Raw genomic sequence first — 24,536 nt, forward strand, 5'->3', positions numbered from 1 at the left:
ACAAATCTTATTTATCCTCCAGGTAGCCAAAAGGACTTTCACATTGTCAACGCTTCGAAAAGGAAAAGGTTGCTTTTTTGGTTTTGATTTAGAAACTCCTTTTCATCTTCGCCTGGGCCTTGGGTAGCCGCTTTCTAGAATGAGCTAATAAGAGTAAAATAAAAATCTGCTTGCTTGTCTGTTTCTTACAAACACTTTTCTCAGAAACGTTCATAACTATCGACACAAAATTCAGAAGAAGGGTTGGAACTGGGAGCCCACCTGCTAGCAGCAAATTACGTCGCCTCACATTTAATTTAAGTGGTCTCGGTACATGTCAAAAGGGGTGTAAGATTTTTTCACCGAATATGGACATGTGGGGTATCGGATGAAAAGTTTTGATTAGTACTTTTGGAAACAGGTTTTAATTATCGGTTGCAAAGTGGTGTGGTAAGGGGTTGGAAAAAGGGAAATTAAAGAGCTACTTTGCGAAACTAATTGCCTACAAAATGTTGGTTTATCTTACTATACTTTGAAAATTAACCGAAAATCCCCGTTCATGCTAAAAGCACAAAATTAAAATCCACGTTAATATAGACCAGAATATTGAAGATTATACTGGAAATTTTGATGGAAATCCTACTGTTTTAGCATAAATTATTGCATCATTTGGAAATATTGAGCACCCTATTTGGAGTCTTAAAAAAAAAAAAAACTCACAAAAAGGTTCATACCTGAAACAACGAGCTTCCAGCTTCCGGCTTGTGGTATTATTTCTATTGTTTTCGTTTAAAGGCGTTCAATTCTTCGTTTACTTCTAAAGAAAAAATTCCTTGACAATTTCCCCAGTTTTTTTTTTTAAAGAATTATCTTGCGCAAATGTAAGGACGTACATAGGTGTCCTTTTATTTAAGTTAAGAAGTTTGTTAAATAGTAGTATACGTCGACCAAATAACGGCCTTAAAACTATGATTCTTGGGTAGTCGAAGTACGCGGGATTGGAAAATGTTCGCGTTTAAACTTGCCCCGTCAAAGCGTACCGCATTGTATCGAAATGGACCGTTCCATTGCTACCGTTACATTGGTCCTAGTATATCCCCACTGCTAAATCAAATCTTATTGATAAAATGTGCGAACAAGAGAGAGAGGCGAAGAAAATTAATAATAATTGTGTCTATTTTACATATTCTGCCGAAGATTTGAGCTGACTCTTTATTTGAAAAGGATTATTTAGGACCGTTGCCCATGTGGCATAAAGTTTTCGACATTTTCATATTTTATAATTTATCATTCGCAGGCAGTGATTATGAACAGCAGCTTTGGTTTCATCACCATTATGTTCAAAATTTCCCTGGCATTGATATTCAATCTTACAGATGTAGCCTCGAAGAACATGTTACTATCTCTTCTTGTGCCAAAAGTCCACCGCAGAGGTGCTTCTAATTACCTGATTCCACCAGCAGGTTGACTGTTTACTGGACTATATCCTTGAGAGCATTATTTCCGATCTGCCTACTCTGAAATTGTAAAAATTTCATACTTATATGGTGCTTTAGCTGCAGAACCCAGAAGTGTTCCTAACGCTTGCAAAAACCTTGCTTAATTCAATGATAATTCGGTAGGATTCGTCTAGAATTTTGGAATTTTGCGTTCATACATCCAATACTATGTATAATAGCTTAACATTTTCTCGCATAAAAGATCCTCGTTCTGTCTCGTTGCTTATTGGAACAAAGAGCTCCTATAAGGATTCTCCTTCAGGGGCTGCTCCTTCGGTTCCTGTCCAATTTCAGCCAGTTACTCTCAAATTTTCCACGTCATTTGCTATGTAGTTCGTGCCCTACCTACATTTCTTTTGTAATTCCAGTCATATTACAGGATACAATTCTTGGACAATTATTGACAATCAATTTTTTTTTTCGACTTTCTGTCTGTACGTACATACATGCTTCCATTAACCGCTTAATCATCAATTTCTACGATTCTGCAATAAGAATTTTTCAACTTGACTGTGGCAAGCATCTAAACTTTATATATGCGCGTGAGCTCTAGTTACACTTAGTGCAACTTTCATGATGCAAATGCCAGTATAAGCAACCTTGATTCCTCTTGGAAGTGATCATTATTATCACGCAAATTTTGTCTTTCTCAATGCTGCTTCAACGTCACCAAGGCTTTTGTTTCCTGGTCCTGTGACTTCTTATTTTCATCACCGAGGCTAAAATAAGGCCGACGGTAACTTGTTCATGGTTCTCTTTGTTCTTTGGACATGACAGTTCAGTTAGCATCCTCGTATGTTTTTTTATCTTGTTTTTTTTTTATCCCCGTGGCAATGACATTTTTACAAATGCATCAGCTCTTTTGCGAAATGATTTCTAAATTATAATTAACTCTGAAAATGGTAGGTGTTATCGACAGATAAAGGGTGATAAATATATTTTTAGGAATGACTATTCTGTCTTAATTAAAATTCACAATTCCTCCTTCAAACTAGGGATCAGTCGTTCCAGCTAATAAGTACCAACTCCTAATTTCATTGTTCTATTTCGGCAAATATAGAAAACAATTGCCATTATTCGTATTTTGTTTCGGTAGTTCCATTCAATGGTTGGCTATTTTTCCCATCGTTAAAGAGATCCCAGTGAATCTCGGGAATAAGTGCTATGGAAACAGATCGCGGTTCCAATTTTCCGTAAAATTCTTCACACCTCTAATCTGATAAAACCAAGTCGCTGCCTTTAGTCCGTGTGAATTTATCTGTATATTACTTGGTACTCTGCTTTCTTTCGTTCCTTTTCTAAAGATTTTCTTATCGCTTTTGTTCTTTGGAGATTTTGTTTCATTCACTACCCCCTCGGAAGTTGAACGGACAAAACTGAAACTTCGGACGCTTTGGTTCGATTCACAACAATGAACAGTTGGCTTGAAGGTGGATGCTTGCATTGAGTTCCATTTGTGCAAAAGCGTAAAGTGTTTCAATAACTGAAGGAGTATTCAGTCAGTTCTGGTTTTATTGTATCATTTGATACTTTGGGTTGGGAATAAGAATTGATTCTGTAGGTGTATCGACACTCGCTGATTACTTGGAATAATAAAGACTACATCAAAGGCACGAAGTTATACTAACTACATTACTCAGTAAACATTCCGATACTTACGAATTGTTCTGTGTCGTTACAACCTCTTCGTCTCCGAAACCTTCGTTCAGTTCTAAATAAATTAACACAAGAATTTATCGAGTTCTTGAACGTAATGAAATTGCACAATGCAATGTACAGCTCACACCCATTGCTATGATGTCACACGAAGACAACTATTTTGTTGCTTCATTGAAAATTATGCAAGAAAAAATTGAAAAGACACTGCAAATCGATATTCCACCCACATTATAGCAACCCCTCATATTCGCGTATAGAATTCAAAGCAGTTGACTGCCGTTGTGTCTACTTCTAAAAAGTACTTTTCCAAGCACTACACAAACCCGCTGATTGCGGACAGGCATAAAATTGTGAATTTGGTGACTCCTACGGCGATTGTTCCCTGCAGGGTGTCGAACTGAAGGCATACATGTGTCAGTTGGTAAAGGCACATTCTGTTTTGTACCTTGCAGTTACTGAGGCGGAATGGCGGTTAAATTGGAGCCGACTGAAGTTCAAGTGTGAGACATCGTCGATAGTTGTTGACAAGCTGGTATTAAGCGTTCTACATTGGTATACTAATGTTAAAGTAAAATACATTATCTTTACACATAGAACATAATTTGATTAATTTTTTTCCATAGAAATTATAGTGATGTGATTGGAAGGGCGTTTTAAGGACATCTTCTTTTCTCTTCTGCTGTGAGCTTGATTTAACAGCAGTCCAACTTCACTGGACGGAGGTAGATTTCAGATCCAAATCCAATAATCTAATTCCTTTCACATGAATCTGATCAAAGTTAAAAGTCATCATAGAGATCATGTCGAATCTGAAATCCCCTTAAATTTGCTATTCGTATATTATCTACCACTATGGTCTCCTCAGCCTTTCTCCGGGAATTACTACTCCAAACTGCAAAGCATTAATCATATGAAACCCTGAAGCCTCAAAAAAGCGTACGCAGTAGAATACACATCAAATAGGACATATTGAACGCCATAACCAAATTGGTGAAACTAGAAATTGCTTAACTAATTAAATACACCATGGAAACGGCAACCCTACTGTGCACGCAATGCATGTTGCTTGGATTAGCAGCACCCTAGCGTGGCCGGCGTCGCGGCTTCTCGTCCCAGCGCCACTCATTAGAACGTTCTTGTCGCCTAGCAGCATGCTGCTAGCTTTACTCTATTTGATGTTGCCGATAGCCATGTTGCTTGGCGAACAGCCAAATTTTGGGTATCATCTTAGTTTCATCTACGCACTCATAGATGGCAAGGGTGTAATGAAAGAGATTGTCTTGCTATCGAGCAGCCAATATCTCAATTTCGTGCCTTTGAGTTGATGTTTCTGATTTGTATCTAATATCTAGCGGCGACGATTTAGGCATACACAACAGAAAAAGATTCATATGTATCTTTTCGAATATTATTTTCCACAGAACTTCTATTTTAACGAAATTTAATTGATATTTGGCTCTCGAGATTAAAAAACAGATTCGAAATTATAAAGCAGAGCAGGAAGGAAATTGATAACAATCAGAGATTTTTGTCGGAAAAAAATTCATGTATGAGCGGAAGTGATAATGCCAATGATTTCGTCTGAAGCGATATTCAGATTGATATGTGAAAATATCAAACATTTGCATATATAGATTCATAAGGTTGTTGTACTTTTAATCAATAATAATAAGACTATCACCGCAATCCATCTAACATTTTTTTTATCTATTTCCCTTCTAGGAAAATTCTAACGCAAAATTGGTTTATCGGAACATTACCAAAATTTTTGTCAAAGGCCGTCTCTGTGAAGGTAAGTAATCCTGTAAAACTAGAAATATCAACTTCGGCAGACATTCGACTGCATTGCAATCCTTCTTAGTTCCTTGTTTCTAAATAAATCATAGCGCAGCACCTTGAGATGAAGAAAAACTTTTGCAGGCATTATTGGATGATGTGATGAAGGTGAAAATGATGGAGAGAACAATGAAGTATGGAAAGTTTTCAGAATCAATGGAACTTCATTCCAATCCTAATGTTCATAAAAGGTTGTCATGTTTAGGGTCAGGTGATAGTGAAAAGTCAACCCCAATTTCGAGTAAAATGAAAAAAGATACGATGGAAGTGGAGATTTTTGTATTTTTATCTGTTAGAGAATAGTATTTTCTCATAAAAACTACAACCAAACTTATATTGTCTGCCATGTCGACTAGAGAATTATCTTGTGGGTTAGCGTGGACCTAGCTAGATTTGCTAAGTTTATCTTTTGGGCCTGCCTAGAGAAGTCTACTAGACTCTGGTCTCTTAGTCAGCGTACGCCTTGCTTGACGACTCTACATAGCGCCAATTTTAAGGCTAGATATCACAAAAAGAACAAAAATTCATTTTACTTTGAATCAGATATGTGCAAGCCATAAACAAATGGATTCGAACCCGGGCCACGGAATCGAGAGGCTGACTGTCAATAAACTCCACCACTACATCGTCAGAATCATAACCACGAAAATTGATCGTCTCCTGAATCTTCTATTCTGGCGTTATCTGAAAAAAAAAACTATCCAAACCCTATAACACTTTTAAAAAAACATTTCTGGCTAGGGCCACGGCAATGCCAAGATGAATATTTAGGGTAAACTATCTAGTCTCAACTTAGGGTGCTAGACTACGCTAATAAGGGAGCCCTACTAAAGAACAACTCTAGTCGTGGCAAATTTAGTTTTTTATTTTAATAGTTTTTTTTAGCTAGAATATAATGCAATTCAAAAATATCAGTAAATCGCTAGAAATACTTTTTTTATGTAGATTTTTCGATTGGTTGATTACATAGGTCTGCACATTTTAGCACCCCATTCAGCTACTCTAAACTAATTTTACAAGAATCGAAACCTACCACTTGATACTTTTGCAAGTATGGCCGTGGAAATTTAATCAGGACCATTGTTGTTAATTTAACTTGCATATTTCGCATCTCGACGTTCACATATTTTAAAATATTAATTTACAAGTGATCATTTTTATTTTTCTCCTTATTTTTAAAACTTCCCGAAACCCTAAAATTCATTTAAATATTTGAAATAATAACATGAAATTTTCAAATATTTCAAAAATGATCATTAACCTTTTTTATTACCTGATTATGCTATGTATTATTAAATGTGTTTCAAGCGTTTATAAAACGAACTGTTATGCATGCAAATGCCGAGATATTATGATTTGGTTGTTGGAAAGAGGCCGGGTCGATGAAGGATGCCTCTATAAGTACAAAAAATATAAAAAAATGGAAGTAGTTTTCGTTGTTGTATCAACTGATGATAAGCTTTATGTTCATTGAAAAATTGGTTTTGTTTCAATTGAAGTTGGTTTAGTTTTAAAGGATTCTATGTAGTAGCATTTCCCAAGAGTTGCAGTGAGTGCAACTTTGATGGTGGAAGAAACAGCGTTGATGGCAGGTAATATGTAGAAGAAGTGATCACAAAACCTGATTAGTCAGTTGGTGCATATAAGATACTGATGATTTATCAGAAAGGCAAACTCGGAAAATATTCTTGAGTTTCGATTTTGTAAAACAGAGACTTGCATGGAAGCTAAATGGCAGATTATTTTTATTAAAAAGAAGTCAAGTCACCTTTTCAAAGCATCGGCAATCAAATATAAATCTATTGAAGCATTTTATCATCATCACAGGAGTAAGAAGTGTTTTCTTTGATGGACGTCTACACGAAAAACCCAATTCTGTTACTTGCCGTCGCTGGCATCTTGGAGTCGTTCCATTACGGTCCGGATTTGTTCCGTTTTGGATACAAATATCCCTAATTTTTCGCTTATCTCTAGCCGAGGCTAACCTTTTACGACCACACTTAACATCCCACTTGGTGTTAATTGTAGTTTAGCACCAACTTTCTGTCTATACCGCGACCGCGAAACATGTGATATCAACGCAATTGAATTGCCAGTATTGTTATCAACTTTTTATCGCAAAATATCAGCGTTTTTTCCCAGAAATTTTCCGCAGGAGAGATCAAAATTTTAGATTAGTTGGAATGACTCTCCACTCTAGGTTGACTTTGGCCGCAGTCTGGTTTTTCTATCATCGACCAACCATTAAGTTATCATAACCTCCTTTTAAGAATGTCGCGATGTTGAAAGCAGGAGAGCTTAGCTTCGCTGTGAACAGAAACAATAAGTCGCTGACCGTCGCAAATAGTGGCTTTAGGAAGGTTGAGCCCTCAAATTACTCCTCTCATACAACCTTGGTACTATATATGATCTTAGCGCCATTTTTATATCATTGGAAGGCAGCGAATCGTAAATTCACTCTAGTGTGTTGTAAACTTCATTTTTACCAGTGTCCTGTTTTTCCTCGGTTGACTGATGGGTTGAACTGCCATCAGTCAGCCATAGGCTAAAACATTATATTTTGATAATAATCACACACTTGAAATTAGCAAATTATTATGGAAATTTGTTGTTAACAATAAACACTTGTTACAATTTTTCGACTGCCGGTTCTTGTCCACTTGCGAACAATGTGTAGTAGCAGCACATGTCGTCGATCTTGCATCCGAACCGTATTGTTTTTTTTGGCTCGCCAGATTGTTAGAATTATATTCGCAGTGGTGCAGTTGTATTCAATGGGATTGCATTCCAAGTTTCAAAAGAATAAAGTATTTTGCATTGCTGAGGCCGTAAGGAGGAAAAATCAGTCCCAGGGTAGATATGATACAAACCTGTCCAAAATCTTTTTCTACTTTGAGCCCCAGGAGAAACTCTAGGCTCGGTGGAAGCCCCTATTTCTCTCCCGCACTCCCTTTCTATGGACCTGCCTCGAATCCTCCCGACCCAACACTGTTTTCCTGTGCCCTGTCCTATGTCTAAAGAGGATCAGTCCGTCAAGCTTGTTTTGTGTCTGCCCGCCGTCACCATTTCTCATACCACATGCTGCAGTATGACTGCACCTAGCGGTCACCACTTATAAGTAATCTAAAGATCAAGGTGGAATTTTGTGGTTGAATTGTAGAGATATTCACAAGATTTAAGGTATAGTCATTATTATGAACGGCGCAACAACCGGTATCCGGTCTATGTCTGCCTTAATAAGGAACTCCATGCACAAGAACTGAAAAAATGGTGAATGTACAAGAACTTAAAAGGGCATCGAAAATCCAATGACTTCAGGAGGATAAAATCCTACAGTCTGGGCAGGAGATCTTGCACACACTCAACGAATGTGGATCATGCAGTTATATGTCGCCATCTTGTGACAAAAATCGTGATTTTAACTGTATGGGATTGTTCGTTGGAGTTGGGTCCATTTTCGAATTCAGAATGTTCTTCTTTCCAGATTTTTTTTTATCTAGGAGACATACCCCCCCTTCCTTTTCCATGGTGATTTCTATGTCCTTATCCGCTTTGTTAAGTTGTCTGTGAGTTGCACCTATTTTTTTGTTTTTCCATGATTTCCAGTATTTCGTCCACATATTTGATCCAGAATCTCGGCAGTGTGCCAGCCGTAGTGAGTTCATTCTCCCGGTTCTTGATAAATATTACACATAACAGCAGGGAAAGGGAGTTGTCCATCAATGCCCCGAATATTGTTTTGCAGAATGCATTCCTGAATATGAAATAGGACTTACTCGTACAGGTGAATGCCAGTTTTCTGTATAGCTTACCTTTGCGTTTCCATTCAGGTGAGTTTTCATAGGTCTTAATCCACTCTTCGAATAGGAATTGGGGTTTCTTCATAGGCACGCTTGGAAATAATGCCTCATTGAGACTGTCGATCGTTTCTCTGCTGATTTTGCTGCACGCTTTCCTATTTCCTATAGACCTAATTTTTTTATTTCTTCCAGAAGCTGTTTCGCAACTTTTTGGATTATTTCTCTGACGTTGCCTTCTCTGAGAACTTTGGGTAGGCATTAGATTCTATGGGGAGAGGGCATTCTCAATGAGAAGGCTTTTGTCAAAATAGGTTTGCACTTTACTAAGCCTTTTTCATTCCTTTATTGGATTCTGGAAGACTATATTTGTGTTTACAATGACCTCTGCGTCTCCCTTGTCTACTGATAAGTAATATATTAGTTTTTTTCCAATTCCTCAATAGTCTCCTGGTAGCTAGTCGATCCTTTCATGACGGGTTTTTAAGTAGTGTTGCTTCTTACTCGGTGCAGTGTTCGTTACATTTGCTGATTATATAGTCGATCCTTTCATGATGGTTTTTTAAGTAGTGATGCTTGCTCCTCAGTGAAGGGTTCGTTAGATTTGCTGATTATATAGTTAGGAATTAATCCTTTCTTTAGCTTCTCTTTTGTATCCTGGCTTTTTCATGTGGTCAGTGCCTTTTGCTTCTTCGATCTTTTTGCACAGGTGAAAGCTCTGTTACTTTTCTCCCATTTATCGTTCATGTCACCCTCTTTGAGGTTTTGTGTTTGTGTAAACACAAAACCTTATTAAAGTCGGTTTCCTGTCTGTCTGTCTCTCTGTCGGTCACAGGCATTTTTCTCGGAGACGGTTATAGTGATTGCCACCAAATGTGGTAGGAAGGTGGGAACTGTGAACGCTCACACATACAGTGAGTTAGATCCTTTTACGTTGAATTTAAGGGAGGTCCCCATACATGCAAAAGGGGGGTGTACATTTTTTTTCATCAAATATAGTCATGTTGGGTATCAAATTAAAGGTCTCGGTTAGTACTTTCCGAAGTTTTGACATTTGCTGGAAAGGTGAGGAGTGCCGGGTTTTTTGTAATTGGCTAGAACCCCCCCCCCCCCCCCCCCCCCTTAAATTCATCCTAGCACCTGCTGTGATGTTGAAGTTTGGTGGAAATCACTCTATTACTAACGAAGTTATAATACGTCAAAGTTTTTGCATCTTTGAAAATTAAAGGCTATGAATGTTAATGTCACCTGAAAATGGATACTCTCATATAATATATGGATATATTACGTGCTGCATACTAAGGAATACACAAAACCTTTCGTACTTGAAGCGTTCAGCTTCCGGTTCCCCGACTTATTTCTATTGGTGTGCCTACTGAATAAAATGAAATTCTTGTTTAGGGTAAAGCGACTAGATTGTCAGAATTTGGCGTTTGGTACAGCTGATTTTGACTGTGTGTCTTTAAGGTGTTACGTTTAGCTTGATACATCGTTTGAGGAATTTAATGTTCCCACTGGTGCCTGCTATTGCTTTTTTTGAATTTCATAATATTATTTTACTTCTTGTTTGATCTAATCGTCTTGCTCATGGTTGGCTTAAGGAGGCTGTTCCTTCGCGAGGAGTTAAACAAAATAAATGGTTTTTTTTTGGCTAAAATTGTATCGATAAAAAGCACACATACTGTATTTCGGCAATCAATTGTCCTCACCATCACTTTGCTCTCTTCTGAATTTAGTATTATGGAAATATTTCTATGAAGCTTGGACATTCTGCAAGCCTTTTACTTTCATAGACCATGGTGTCCAAGGGAGCATAACAAGATATTACAGCGCATGCCATAACGTTGTTTATTTAATGAAATATCTGGCTAAATCCTTTTATGTTTATGGGAAAATAATCGCAATGATTATTACACCGGCAGGAAACCTTGTGAATTTTAAATAAATAACAATCTTAAACTAGAAACGATTCGCATCGAACATTGATCTTGACTTTCATCACAAATTGGAAAATTGTAATCGAAAATATTGTACTTCCCCCTTCAGTATCAGAGCATCTATCGGTAGATTACTCTTTCTCCTCCTCCTCTACCTCAGTCATGACAGCAACTAAAGTAGTTTTTTTCATATTTACAGATGCGATTCAATTTGCTATATATTTGGAATAATTACGTTCTATTGTTAACATTCTTCTAGTTGAGAAATTACCATAATAAACGAACGTCCAGGATATGTAACACTAATTTGGTGCAAAATTTAAAATTTGGTAATGCAAATGAAGGTATCTAAAAAATGGACCCCACTAACCTATGCAGAATTCGCACATCCAATAATAATTTAGATTGATGTACTATTAAAGGCAATTTTGTTATTTCTTTTCGGATTAAAGCCAGCTGAACAAATTTATTCCGGATTTAGCTGAATGAGTCTTTCCGTAAATTAGCATTCCACCTCAAAAATGATTCATGACATTTTTGTTCGCACTACTGGGAAAACACTGTTCTCATTGCTGAGTTCTGATTTGTTCTGTGAATTTGAAAGACCTCAATTTGTGTAGTTTTTCCCAAAACAAAAAAACCAACAAATAAATAAATAAGTTTTGCCAGTACTTCCTGCTTTTCTTTCGAGTTTCTGATTTTTTTGTTTTGTTATATTTTTTTAGTTCTTTTTGTTTTTCACCGTGCCCCACACTCCCAGAAACGGTTGAGTGCCCACAACTAACAAGGCCCGGAAAAAGAATAATAACAACAAAATGATCAAAATTCAAGTTTAATTGCTACTCGCACATAAATCCGCATTCTATCCGCTGTCCGCTGGGATCTTCACAGTTAAAAATGTAAATTCATGGTCGAAAGATTAGCATTGCGTTCTGAGAGTGTAGAGGAAAAAAGGAGTGCATGTAAGACTGCTCAAAGCTTGTTCTGTAATCTTCCTCAAAGGCATTTTTTCCATATCGGTCTTAACACGGTCTGCTTAATGTGGCGGTTGTAAATATCTGAAGTCCTTAAAGAGGTATTCCTAACACAACTGCGTACTAAAAATGTGGTAAAAAGTCGTTAAAATTATTTTTCACCTTTCCAACACTATCTCAATTAAGTAGAAGGATATGTTAATAAGAAGTAGACATGCCCAAAAAAAAACCCGAAAAATTGGTATCTAAATTTATTAAGGATCCAAATCTATAAAGAGAAATAAATGTCACGCTGCCATGTCCTGTCATCAACCTTGTGTGACATCTTCTTTTCGCAATTCAGTTCAAGTCAGTACATAATTTTGATGAAATGGCACTTGCTTCCTTGGAATGGACCTTTCGTAGCAGGGCAGCGAACACCCCCTTAGTTGTAAAAGTGGAATCACTTGCAGAATTCTACGTCGCTCCCGCTTAGTCTGAGTGCGTCGGATCAGTTGCATCTAAGTTCTTACATTTTCCTTGTTTTTGTTTTTTAATATATATCAACAGGACCGGCTAAACGATTGGTCTCGCAGATAGAAAATCAAGACAAAGCTGACAGGCAGTGCGCTTAAATGCAAATTAAGTCATGAAAAGATTCAGACTGCACATACCTACCCCATGTCCGTTGAGTCGGCCTGCATTCTCTATATTCGAGAATGAATAAAAAATGAATATTCCCTTGCAGAAAGCATACTCATATAACGTATGCAACAATGCGTCGTTGAACAGCATTTAACGTTTATAAAGATGTAACTGATCGAACTCAACTAATCGGAGATTTTTGCATACCAGCAGTTGCGATTTGATCGCGCCGTTTGCATATTTTCTTGATTTTCATTGAGAAGAAAATCAGTGGTAAACTGCGATCTGAGAAAGGGAATCTGGAAATCCTTTGATGGTGATCAAATTCATTGCCAAATTGTTACCTTTTACAACATTTAAACAGCTTCCTGCTTACAAATAAAAAGTGTATAAATCATGGAAGACATTTATTGCGCAACGGAGTCTCAGTGATGACTTATTCATCACTTCTACGCGGGGTCAGGATAAATAATTGTCAGAACACACGAAAATATGTATGGGTAAGTAAATGCAAATTGCATACGAGTTCTCACCCTTCAAGTGGCACGACCGGTCCCTATTCACCCTACCATAAAATTATCTTGAAACTAAGGAGTTGTGTTAGAAGTACTCCAAATATGGACAGGGTCCTGTCCCATTTATTAATGATCCTCTTTCTAAAGCTAGACTGGTTTTCGCTCAACCATCGCCAATTTTCCGAAAAAGTTGAGACAGACCAATAATTATTCTCCTCATACTGTAGGAGTGAATCGATTAAATTTCGTCTACCTGGAATATTTCTATTAAGAATTTATTTAAAGGATGTCTAGCTCCCTCTTGAGTAGCAAACAACTGTCTGAAGATTGGAATGTTGTAGTATCATCGCAACTTATAAAAATTAATTATGCCAACTGGCCAGTAGTTCACAACTAATTTGAATTTCAAACCGCTAAATTTGGCGGTGGTTAAAGCACTGAAAACTAAATCTTCTCGAGAAAATTCAATAATTAAAAGAACATCTCTATTTATCATATTCACATTTTTCATTAGGCCATTTGCATTCTTAATTGTTTGATGTATTCTCGTTTACTTGGTATATTTAATAAAATCTACCAAATTTTATCTTTTTTCAAGTTTACGAGTATATTAAATTTTCTAGACGTTTATAGAGCTTTAATGTATGCTTATGTATTTTATAATGCAATTAAATGGTAATTGGTGTTTTTCGAATTTGTTCTAATCAAATATGTGCATATGTGTATGCAATACAGCCATAGTGTTAGCTAAAAGTATTTAAAATTTTTCGACGGTACGATGACCGAGTCTAATAAATGTCGTGTCCAGCAATGGAATTTCCTAACGTGTGACCTATTCACTGCTATTTTCGCTTTCGTAGTGACATGTTCGCAAATTTCTGGTCCCTACTTCAGTGCTGTAGATTGGTGCAGACTGATGTATTTTATAATGGGGGCACACTAATTGATTAATTTTTATTAAGTAACGGAGGTATTTCATAAAATGAAGAAAAAATAAATAATGCAGTAAGAGTGGTGCTAAACAGCGCCTTACTCCCCCCCCCCCCCCGCTTTCTCTCGCACAACTGTTACCAATCTCATTGCTTGGCGCTGGGCTAACAACTAAAAATTAAGGAAGTTGTGAACAAAACAGGAGATAAAAATATCGGAACTTCCCAATCCCTCTCTTGTTTTCAATCTGCTACTTTTATCTATTTCCCATCTAATTTCAACAAGGTCAAGGTCGCTTGCAATGTGAATAGCGCTCGGATCCTCCTTTTTCCTAAGCACAACCCATTACTTTGTGTAGAAATCACTTCACTGGTACCTTTATTGTCACGAAAGTATTAAATCCTGATTATTACCCCGGTCATCGACAACACTTACAAATGTATCTGCATCCTTCTGAAGGCGCTATCTAATTTCCGATGTACCTATAAAGGTGTCCGATGTACCTATAAAGATAGCAGTACTGGATCCACTTTTATGGCTTGATTTATTAGGTCATCCTTTAGCTTTTTAACAGATTCTCAACCATTTAAAAATTCGAAATGATTTTATTGCTAATTTTCAGGTATGGATCAATTATTTTGACGCACCTTTAGACTAAATGTTCTAGGTAATTCTTTGATTCTTAAGTTTCGTTATCAGAATCAGGGCCTACTCCTGATTCTTGCTCCAACATTGCCTGCAAATTTTCCTCCGAAAAGCATTTTACATCAGTAGATGACAGTTCTTTTTGTAATTCTTCTCCTGTGAGATCAGTAAACACCTTTTTCCAAAAAGTTCTCAAGGCCGATTGAGCTATTTTTTTAGGCGTTTCAGCAATATCAACGATGCATTCGTTTAATGAGATTTTTTCCCACCATTGGATGGCGGCAAACTCCTGATTTTCATCAATTGCGTCGATAACTCTTTGGAAAGATCTTTGGGTGCAATAAACCTTAAAAGTCGCAATCGTACTTTGGTCATGAGGCTGAATGATGGGCGTCGTGTTTGGAGGCAAAAACATGACCTCTAGGCTTGGATAAAGATCTTTTGGATGGAAGGGAGCATTGTTAACGAGTAAAAGAACTTTAAACTCCACCTTTTTCCTTTTCGGGATAGGATTTTATACTTAGAATGAAGCATCCTAAAAACCATTCAGTGAATGAATTCGCTGTAATCTATGCATTTTTATTTGCCTTCCAAGTCACTGGCAATTTAGCTTTGTCTTTATCTATGAGCGCTCGAGGAATTAAAAATTTTGATTACCTCCATCAGACGAAGTCTGAAATCACCAGATGCATTATTACACACTAGAATGATTAGCCGTTCTTTAGAGGCTGGCCAAGAGCAGTTCTGTCGGCTTTTGAAATGAATATCCTTTTTATCATCTGGTAGATATCCCTGCTTCGGGAAATCTGGCAGTAATTAAAAAATCCGCAAGTGCGACTTGACCGTCAAGTTTTATCTTGTGCAATTGCTTTTTAAATTTTTCGAACCAACCTTTGCTGGGAAAAAAATCCTTGTTTCTCACAGTTTCATTAATGATTGGTTCTTGAGAACAGAAGAGGCATAAAATGTTAGATATTGCCTTCTGTTTGTAGTTAAGCCTAAAATTGATAGACCAGTAGCTTACTCCAAACTACAATTTTATTTTATTATGTATATATATTTCGGGAGCAAGGCATATTTTTTTGGGGAAGAACTTAGCGAAATTAATAGACCATTAGCTTAATCCCAACTACAATTTTATTTTATTATGTATATATATATTTCGGGAGCAACTTACTCCCTTCATCAGTACAAAGCTTTGTACTGATGAAGGGAGTAAGTTGCTCCCGAAATATATATATACATAATAAAATAAAATTGTAGTTGGGATTAAGCTAATGGTCTATTAATTTTGGACTTAACTACAAACTGAAGGCGATATCTAACATGTAAGAACTTAGCGCTTTTTCCGAGCTCGAGTTACCTTCGGAGCGGCCCGATAACCTACACTCCCCACACTTGCTCATATGAAATTCTCCTTCATTTTAATCGATCTCACCGTGGCTTTGTTTATCCCAAAAACACGAGCAATCATCGTTGCACTCCTTCCTACCTTTTATCTGTCTAAAATTTTAACCTTTTCTGCAAAAAAAGGCACTTTTTCCCTTTAAGCGTTGAAAGCCTGGTCATCGCGATAGACGAAGATAAACTGACTGAAATGTCAAAAACGCATCTCCCATTTGTGTTTACGAAATGTTTTGCGGAATTGATTTTACTTACAAGGTTTGATAACGAGGCGAACCAGTGCCAGGATCCAATTACATACATCTTTCTAAGAAGCGCTTCGTTTTCTGTCTTTCTTTGAAACAACGAAAAGGAAGAAAAGAAAGAAGAAAAAATATAAAATAGAATGCCCTCATGAATGTCGAATTCGGGAATACTGAACTCGCGAATGTTGAGGGTCTACTGTGTTTCGAAAATATGTATATATTGAAAATGTACTGTCATCAAATCTTAGATTGAAATCCAAAATGCATATTTCTAAAGTTATAACGCGAAGGATAAGTTACCCTACAATCAGTATAAAAACGACCAAAAAGCCCTTAGTAGCTGTTCAAAACGTCTCTTCTATATAATACCCTCGATCCTCTTTTGGTGACTCAGGTCTACGCATTATCTCAAAGTATATACTCTTAGAAAATAAGAATTTAAAATAATTAAAACTTTTAATCGATTTAGTTGAAATTTGAATTCACACATCTCAGTTGTGAAATCTCAAAAATACTTAATTTCACAATAATTAATTTTACAATAATAATGACAAGCCTATAGTACAAAAATAAATTATTTTTTTTTTTTGGATTTCGGCCACCAAAGAACAGTTTGTGCTTCCACGAGTGGCATCATCTTCTTTCCAAGTTTGCTTTGGTCATAAAAAACATAAAAAATTAATTGAAAAAAATATTCATATAAGATTTAAGAAAAAATCATTGAAACTTCAAAACAATAGTGTACTATTTTCTTGTAGAAAAAAATAATGATACAACGTTGAAATTTCGACTGTCACACTATTGCCATAAATTTTCCAAGCTTGTGTTTATCTGAATAGCAACTTCTTCTTCTTTAATTGCCTTTAGCCTCCACCCTGATTCCATAACAATGAAATCGCCAAACTGTGAACCTGGTAGACAAGTCCGGCGGTTTTTGCCTTTCCCTTTCGTTCTCGTCCGCTGCATCTATCGGTCACCAAGAGGAGATGAGGGTGGAATTTGGTGGTAGACCGATAGATGGTATTTCAGTGTCTATTTTGCAGAATTTAACATACAGAATCGTCATATATGCTGCATACTTCTAATCCCTTGACAGCTAGCTACTTTTACTATGAGAGATCATGATAAGACTCTGATGATACCTCCTTCGGAAACCTTCACCATTTAATTCTTTTCTTCTCCAGCAACAAATTTAAATCAGAAAATATTCTATAATCCGATTATCCTGAAAATTGTTTGTATTATCAGTAATAGCTTTCCTACAAATAAATAACATAACTTTAAATAGGGAATAAGTTAATAAATGAAAAGAGCTACCTTGGGGAATCTTACAGAATAAAAGTTGAATTATTCATCCTAACTGACTATCCCTAAATCTACAGAAATGGTACTCAACTTGAGACGGCTTGGGCTAATAGTGGCCCATTTTAAGGCAAGCTTCATTTGGTGCAAGTAACATATCCAAAAATATCATTTATTTCTTCAGTACATCACTTTTCTAGTTTTCAAATCGGCTGTTCTGGAATCTAACAGGGTTCCTCTCCGTAGTTTCGTACATTTCGTATTAAACATTTTCGGAATGATTTTTTTAAACTCCTTGGCGCTTTGCATGCTTTTCCTGATTGTTTGAACGAATTGTGACCGGCGCGCTAGGTATGTTGATGATACTGCACCGTCAATATATGTACGATGGTATGAAAAAACAATAGTATATGAATTCGTTTACTTTAACGATCAAACTGTTCTCAAGACGTTTTTATGTTATCCTCGAACACGTCTCCAAACGTTGCACGCGCTACTTGTACTTCCAATCCAAACATGGTTAACTTTTAATGCCTTCATGATTTCATTGGTATCACATTTTCAAATTTCGACCTCCGCAGGTTAACACTTTTACTATAGCTTTGTTTTTGAGCATTCCGTAATGGTCATTTTCAACACACCTTGGTGTTGATGCCGTTCCTACTGTAGTTACAATACCTTCATGTTTTTACTAATGTCAGATTACCAATTGGATTTCATGTCCCATTGCTGATGGGTGCGACAGTATTCTCAGGTGATGTTAAGAGTTAACGAACGTATTTTATCAGATAGCTGATCGATAAGTCGTTTCACTTCGAGCAATGACAGACTGTGCAACTCCCAATTCAGGCCTTTTCTGCATTATACATTAATGCACTTTCGCTATCACCAGCCTGTTTTATGATGAACCATATGCCCCAAACTTCCTGGGTTTTCAATTCCTTAAGACTTTCCGAGAAGCTTGCTTTCTTCATCCACCATTCCAAAACTCCCTACTTCTTCTCCAATTATTTTATTTTCTAAACTTTTCCTTAGAATTCTAGTTTCCGCAGAAAAGTTTGTATGTAGTTGAGACATGTTATACTTTTGAGCCAATCTTCAGAAAGTCATTCTATGCGTCCATACGAGTATATCTGTAATAATTTCCTGGGAAGGAAGGTCGACACATCTGAATCTGTTTTCAGAAGTTCCGCTGGAATTCTTTCGACTCTCGGCGCTATGTTAACTTTTTGGCTCTTTAAGATCGACACCTTTGAGAATGGATCGGTTTGAGGAATATTTTTCGTCAGCTGTTTCTTCTCTTGGGCCTAAAAACCTTTGTAGTTTAGCCCTTTGTCAACTATATATATCTAAAAACAACTCAAAATCGAAAAGTCCGTCCGATTTGATTAAAGTCTGTTTACTCTGGGCCCCCGATGCAAATCATCTGAAGCGGGCATCTGGTTTCGAAACAGTGTATCTTTGGTGAAGACAGGCTGTCAATACCTGGCTCAATCCTCGAACTAGGGAGCCAGACCTACCTGTTTAATACACTCCGATGGGCAGGAGTAACAGGTTTTCAATCGCAATAGTTCGAGTTCGCGCATCTATGCTGCAAATTACATCGCTTTTTCAGCCTACTTCCTGAAACGCTTAAGTGTTGAAAACATACTAACTAGTCGTTTTGACTACTAACTAGTAAATATTTAGTTAGAGAAAGCCTCACAGTAAAGACGAATGAATGTACTCGTTATAAGCCACCCAATGAAATAAAATTAAGAAAGTGAAATGATTGAGAGGATTGAATACTAAAAGGTTCGCCAATTTTTTGATAAGATGGTTGTACCATCTGCAAGGAGTTTTGAAAATATCAACAGAATAATATGGGAAATACAGTTAAAATTTATATATTTTATTATATAGTGTTACTGAATATAAAAACTATCGCTCTCTATTTGAAAACAAAATATTATAAACTCCGATCTAAAATCAAATCAATGTATTTTTCTTTAAAGATATTATAAAAATACCATCTCAATTGGAAGTTCAATTGCTCACTCCACTTGTTCAAAACATGTTAAATCTAGGACAGATATTTATATTAATTATAGAATACTCTAAAATATAAATGGATCTACTGGTCTTATAGCAACGAATTGATTGAAAACCGAGAATCCAAATGTAAAATATTATACAGGGTGTCCCGTTCTTGATGGTACAAATTTTAATGGTGGATGGTACCACTTGTTTAAGGAAAATTGGTCCATGGGATGATCATTCTCTCTTTTACCTTTACAGAGTTATTGCGTTTTTCACAAATAGTGTCAAAAAGCTTGACCTTCCCAAAAAAAGTCAGAATATTCCACTCCCACAATCATTTGATCCCGGAATTGATACCAATTTCGGAAACTACATAAAATTTCTTATAAATGGATATTTTTTCAATTGCAAAGGTCATTATCCTTTCGAAGATACAACTGTGAATTTGCTCAATATCAAGACCACGTTTCCTCGCGTTTAATGGGTAATATTCCTAAATTTGCCATAATTAAGCCTATCAGTTTTATATGTTATTTGAAAGCTCACATAATGACACAACTTTTTTTTCAACTTTGCAGCTTTATAAGTTTAAAGTACCGTTACAATTATGCATATTCAAATTTAGATAAAAGATCGTGTAATGATATGGGTGGAAATAGGAGATCAGGTCGATCATCCTAGGTGGCCGACAACGACCTCCTATTTCCACTCATATCATTACAAATGGCGCCCAATACCAGTCTGCCGCTTCTCCAGAGAACAAAGTGTAGGCTAACTCCAAGAGAATAGAAAAGTTCCTTTGCAGAGTCGAATGAGTCAAAGATTCGACTCTGAAAAGGAACTTCTCTATTGGCAGCGATCCCTCGGAACCGTCATATTTTAAGCCCCAAGAATTCACAATGTGAGTTATTTTGTCCGGGGACATCATGCTGCGTAGCCGTCCCGATGAATTGGATGGGAGAGTTAACGGGGGTAATTGCGATGAAAGAGAAACAGGTGCCGGGGGGCGATCTACTCTCGGAGGATTTTTAAGCGTTCCTCGTCCAACACCTCCTTTACAAACATACTTAACCGCGACATTAGTCGGGCTTCTAGATATGACATCGACGGCGATTCCGGTGTCACATCATATGGTCCTCTAGCTTGAGTCGCCGTGCTAAAAGTTCCCTGTTGGGTGTTGTCTGTCGCTGGATAAGCGGAGTCTTCGCAGATTGCCGAAATCCAACGCTGCTTTGTTCGTGCCCCTCGATTATGGGTCGACGCCTATGCCCCTGTCCCTCGTTCATCTCCATTCGGCATTGAGTCATCTTCGTTCTCGGACATTTTTAAAGAAAAAACCCAAATAAATCCCAGCAAAAATAAGGAAAATATTAAGAAAAAGAAAAGAAAAAAAAATATAATAGCCAAGCAAAACCAAAAAAAAAATGCAGCAAAACCAAAAGTGCAGTAAAAATGTACCCCGAGGACTCCTCCCCTCTCTAAATGTTCAACTCCTATTCAATTCCCGCAGAACTTTCGGATGACCAAAAAGCCATCCCAACCTCATAGATTTTTTCATCTGTGTGCCGAAAACTTCCACACACAGTATTTTTTTTTTTATGAAGCGACAATAATCGAGCTGCTCTCCGTCGCAGAATATTAAAAAAAAAAAAAAAAACAAGCAAAAAGGGATCGCGAGAATTCAATCTTTCTCGTCTGGAGTCAGAGTACAAAGTGAAGATGAATCATTGAGGACGGAACGGCACAGCATATAGCCGACTACCTCCGTATTTCATCAAGGATTCATCTCACCCGTCACTTCATCCCTACGAAAAAGAAAGAATATTTAATTTTCTTCAAATTCTGAAACGAAGAGATAGCCGTTTCACATAAAGGTAGAGAAGGACACTCCTCAGAAGCTCGGACGGCAATACCTTTCAGCTTATAGCCGCAAAGGCCCGTAGATCCAGAGGCTTCTGGGAGGCAATCACCTACGAGACGTTAAATCTCAAGACAAACACAACAAACGACTTGCTCTTATGGTATTCTACCAAGGATAGGACAGGAAACTCTACGTTACAAGGTGGGAAAGGAAATTGAAGCTTAGGAACACTTGCTTCCGGGGAAAAAGGCGTGAAACCTAAAACTAGAAATCTGAAGGCAAGTGTACGTGGAGCCTAGCCGGGAACAATATTGAGACACCACCAAACGAAGTTGGGAGCCGGAATAGGCTATCTTCCACTTGATTCAGGAAACCTGCAAATACGAAATTAGGCCTGAATCCAGGAAACGTCGGGCCCCACGTTGGGCGCCATTTGTAATGATAAGAGTGGAAATAGGAGGTCGTTGTCGGCCACTTAGGATGATCGACCTGATCTCCTATTTCCACTCATATCATTACAAATGGCGCCCAACGTGGGGCCCGACATTTCCTGGATACATTTGTAATGATATGAGTGGGAATAGGAGATCAGGTCGATCATCCAAAGTGGCCGACAACGACCTAGAGGGCAGAGCTATCCCAGAAATCTAAACAAATTGGCTAAATTGACCATGAAGGTCCACCCACAAAGATTGAAGCTCCATCAAAGTGCTCGGTCGACACGTTCTTGCACGCCTCTGTGCTAGTCAGGCTCGGGAATGTGGGGGGGTCCTTTGAGCGCTTTGATCCCTCACGCTTCACTACTACAGAACAACGTGTCTATTCCGATGCGTGGGTCCGCACCGGATTCTAAAATCGACATTAATCAGGATTTCGCGAATGATAACCAGAACGCGAACTAAATCGGAAAATAGAAAAGAGAAAAAAAAACCGGCTCGACCGCGCGCGTGGAGCTGTAAGTCTCCGGACCCGAGTGCCGCGATCAAGGAGGGGAAGATCCACGAAGGATTACCGTCTCAATAATCGTCTCTTCCGCCTCAGATGAGGTTCCCACCCTTCCTCGACATCCTCAGGCCAGTTATTCACTTTGAGGATGTCCCTTTATATAGAAGTTCCGCGGGAGGAGGAGGCCCCACGTTGGGCGCCATTTGTAATGATACGAGTGGGAATAGGAAATCAGGTCGATCATCCTTTCGTATCCTCCTTTCTCCCGTGGAACTTCTATATAAAGGGACATCCTCAAAGTGAATAACTGGCCTGGGATAGCTCTGCCCTCTGGGTCGTTGTCGGCCACTTAGGATGATCGACCTGATCTCCTATTCCCACTCATATCATTACAATCGGTTTTGAAATTTCTCTAAAATTTATAGTTTTATCTTCAAAGGGATGATGACCTTTGTAATTGAAAAAATATCCATTTATAAAAAATTTTATGTAGTTTCCAAAAATAGTATCAAATCTGAGATTGAACGATTGAAGGAGTGGGAAATTGTGACTTTTTATGGGAAGGTGAAGCTTTTTGACACTATTCACGAAAAACTCTATAACTCTGTAGCGGCAAAAGACAAAGTGTCCATTACATGGACCAATTTTCCCCAAACAAGTGGTACTACGCCAAACGGGACACCCTATATAGATGGTGCTTTCTTTTGTGCTTGTCTCAGTTTTGTCATCACAGTTGGTAAAATTGATTAAGTAAAGACTCCACTTTCATCTCGTATACTACAGTAGAGTTCCCATTAACCACACCTAGCAGACCGTACTTGAAGAAAAAAAGCATCCCCCATAAAAGTGGGAATCGAAAAATCCGACCTAAGCAGAAACAAATTATTAAACTGTTTCGGTTTTTCTCTTTGGCTGGATATAAGAATAAAAGTCATTCAGAATTAGCACTTTTTAGTAAAAATGACAGTTGAAAGCTAATAAAATCCACACGTAATTAATGGTATTGGCTTTTTCCTAACGCTCGAGCGCTCCTCAACAAAGTGCTCAATAAATAGTTTAATAACAACTTCATTGGCACTAAATCTAACTAGACGAGGCGCCCATTGGCTTCGATAGAATAACAACTGACCGACTTTATATTCCAAACTAATTAATCGCACATAAAACAGAACATTTAACACGGTTCATCTCACCCTTCCATAAAATTGCATCACCGTCGGCAAATAAGATTTCTATCGCGAATCCTGAATTCTGACTTAGCATCTGCTTAGCCTTAAGTAGCGTCTTGATCTGATGTAAAGTTTTTCAGATTGTCTATCTGGTTCTGCACCAAAACACCTGGGATCAAACGGCTGTTTGCACTTTTCAATCCACCCTGAGCCAGGTGAGGAGAAAAAATTCCATGCTCGGACTTTATATTCTATAGAGACGTTCACGCACCATTGAACTTTCAGTACAAGTTACTCCGTAGAAGCGAATTCAAAGATACATTTGAGGCTGATGCTGGGCGAGATCTCTTCGAGTATAGGATGCTGAGATAAGTGGTTATTCCCCTTCGTTCAGAGTTAAATTTAAGAGAAAAGTACACTTGTGTGTTGGACTGCAGAATCGAGTTATTGTACCGCATTTTGTATCTAGTATCTGAGAAAATTCACTAACCGCTAGGTTAATTTATAAAAAGCCGTTGGAGATACAGTAGCCTCTCGAAATAACAAACAAAATAAAAGAGAGCTTGTTCGCTATTTCGAATGTATTTCAAAGCATTATTTCGAGAGAGATACTACAAAATATCTATAAGAAAAACAAGTAAAAAGGTGTAGGTTATATTCTTTTGCGTTATAACTACTTTTCACGTAACAAACTGTACGCAATTTTTAGGAAGAGGATATTAGTTTCGTTTGGAAAACAGCCAGATTTTCAAGATTATAAAGTCACGGCTTTTTGCATAAATTTCAAAGAACTATGATTTCACTATATTCTTTAAGCCTTCTTTTATTCTTATATTCCCTTGCGTAACCATTATCGGCAACAAAGCATTGCGATAGTTCTTGTTATACGGATAACATTTTCAGGAGACTGAGAGTGTTATCTAAAAGAAGGAGAGCCCTCATCGGTAAACCACGACTTTTCCACAATATTTCAACCTGATATAAAAAATTCAAAGAACTAACTTTTGAATATAATTGCCGTGTATATTTCGACTTCTATAAATCAGCGAATTTTTAAAATTCCGCAAAGTGGGCGTCTGACCAAAGGCCAAAGTGGTGTAATCTAGTTCTCTCATTAACACCTTTTCCATTCGTGATTCCTCGGGCTCCCTAAAAGTTGTTTCCTTGAAAGGTGTCCGTCATCTCACTAACAGTAC

At 37.5% G+C, this 24,536-nt stretch overlaps 1 protein-coding gene across 1 annotated transcript in view; it reads left to right on the forward strand.

The window, feature by feature from the left end:
- LOC119650958 (homeotic protein antennapedia) overlaps positions 1-24,536 on the forward strand; it is a 366,183-nt gene that overhangs the window by 79,755 nt on the left and 261,892 nt on the right. The window contains exon 2 of the mRNA XM_038054201.1: positions 4,860-4,929. The gene's annotated coding sequence lies outside the window, so the exon portion shown is untranslated. The remainder of the gene's footprint in view (positions 1-4,859; positions 4,930-24,536) is intronic.

The sequence above is a fragment of the Hermetia illucens genome, chromosome 3 (assembly GCF_905115235.1).
Source record: "Hermetia illucens chromosome 3, iHerIll2.2.curated.20191125, whole genome shotgun sequence".
Lineage (NCBI taxonomy): Eukaryota > Metazoa > Arthropoda > Insecta > Diptera > Stratiomyidae > Hermetia > Hermetia illucens.